Below are 2,409 nucleotides of genomic sequence, written 5' to 3'. Positions count from 1 at the left end.
GGTATAGAGGAATGAGCAATCTGTTCTTGAGCTCCAGGGGAAGCTGGGGCCTGTGGTAGAGGCAGATTGCAGTTAAGCAAAGAAGTGTTTTTTGAAGAAGTTGTATGCATGCATATAAGCACAACCAATGGACACAAGACACTGGTGGGGGGATGAGGACATGTGCCAGGGGGTAGGGGAGGCTGGGGGAAGCTCAATTGGGAATAAAGAGGAGATATATGTACTACTATTTGTAATGCTTTATACCAGTGGTTGTCAAACTGTGGGTCGCGAGCCACATGAGGCTCTTTGGCGCCTTGAGTGTGGCTCTCCCACAAAATACCGACTTCTGAGCATAGGCCACGAAGTTTCAATCGCACTGTATGTGCGCGCCCACACATGGTATTTTGTGGAAGAGCCACACTCAAGGGGCCAAAGAACCGTATGTGGCTCACCAGCTGCAGTTTGCCGACCACTGCTTTAAACAATAAAATAAAATTTAAAATAAAAGAGAAGTTGAGCTCGACATTGTGTTTGCTTACCTTGAAATTGTGGTTCCAGAAATCACAATGGAAAAAGTTGAAAAGATGATATAGGGAAGAAATTACAGATCAATCCTAGGATAAGAGGGGATTGGGACTAAATTAGGGCATTTAGACATTTTGATACGTTATTGTACTTTTATTATAGGTGGACAGATGAGTGTCTTTTATTCTTCACTAAAATCATAAGGGTTTAACTTCTCTTTGTAATCCCAGAGGGCCATACTCTAAGTGTTCTATAAGGACTTGATTGATAAAAATATTCTCTCATCTGATGGTGAACTAATATTTTAAAGTCATCCTGAAGATACAACATTATCAAAAGAAAGCATTAAGATATATTAGTAGTTTATACCCACGAGTTTTCCTTATATCTGTTTCTCAACATTACTGTATCTTGCAATGGTCTCTCAACACTAGACAGGAGTGATTTTCCCCTTCCCACAACCATGCTTTTCTAGACTTTCTGTGGTTCAGTGATCTATGGTTAACTAGCGATCCCAGCAGCTTGAGTCTGTGGTAGAATCCAGGCTCAGCAGTCTTTGTTCCTAGAGTTTCCAAGGAAGCCTCACTCATTACTGGGTATGCCACTGACATAGGTTGCATGCTTTGGCTGATAGTTGAACAATTTCCACTTGGTAGAGGTCACTCAGGCTCTTATTTCTCTACCTGTTGATTAAATCTAAATTACTTTTTCTATAATGGGCCAGACAGTAAATATTTTGGGCGTTGAGGGCCAAAGGGTCTCTGTTTCAACTATTCAAGTTATGTCTCTGTAATGCAAAAGCAGCCACAGACCATATGTGAACAGATGGAAGTGGCTATGTATTCCAATCAATCTTTATTTACAAAAAAAAACAAAAACAAAAACAAAAAAAAACCAAAACAGGCAGCAGGCAAGATTTGGCCTAAAGGGTTATAGTTTGCTAACCCCTGATGTATAACATTCCATGTGTTTGGCACACTTTGATTTAGTAACCCTACCATAGTTACTTTATTTTTTTAAAAAATATATTTTATTGATTTTTTACAGAGAGGAAGGGAGAGAGAGATAGAGAGTCAGAAACATCGATGAGAGAGAAACATCGATCAGCTGCCTCCTGCACATCCCCCACCGGGGATGTGCCCGCAACCCAGGTACATGCCCTTGACCGGAATCGAACCTGGGACCTTCCAGTCCGCAGGCCGATGCTCTATCCACTGAGCCAAACCGGTTTTGGCCATAGTTACTTTATAATACAGTTTTGTCGTACTTGATATAGTTGGAGGCAGGGGATTCATTATGTGTCAGCCTGAATGCCTGACCTTAATTCTTTTCATGCCTAAGCATAACCCTCCCTGCCACTGTATTCATTATGGAGTCCTACTGAATTCTTGGTGGTTTCTATTTTTGATGCATTTACAGAAACTCTGCTAAGTGATTTTGGAATCTCTGGGATATGACTATCAAATTCCCCCTTTTCCCAACTAATCTCTAATTGGCAACTGATATTGTTCTTTCTTTCCTTCATGCTATTCTTTTATCTGAAAGATGTCCTTCACTATGCAATATCCTTTTACATTTTGCTATTTTGCCAAGCTCCCATTGGTTGCACCATGCAGTGCTATTTAGGATTTACAGTTTTAAAAAAAGGCCCATGTGAGCAGCTTTCCCCCCAATGAGCAGGGCTTAGGCTTGGCCTTTTGATTAGATCTTCTCCCATTATACCAAAAAGCTATTTGTTCATTGCAACATGGGATCCTAGATTGAACTCTGAAACAATAAGAGAACACTAGTGGAGAACTGGTTAAATCCAGTAGTTTAGCTAATAGGACTGCACCAATGTTAATTTTTTATTTTTGACAAATGTACTATGAATATATAGGATGCTAACTTTAGGGGAAACTG

Source organism: Myotis davidii, unplaced genomic scaffold (genome assembly GCF_000327345.1).
Source record: "Myotis davidii unplaced genomic scaffold, ASM32734v1 scaffold261, whole genome shotgun sequence".
Lineage (NCBI taxonomy): Eukaryota > Metazoa > Chordata > Mammalia > Chiroptera > Vespertilionidae > Myotis > Myotis davidii.
Note: the sequence above shows the minus strand (reverse complement) of the source record.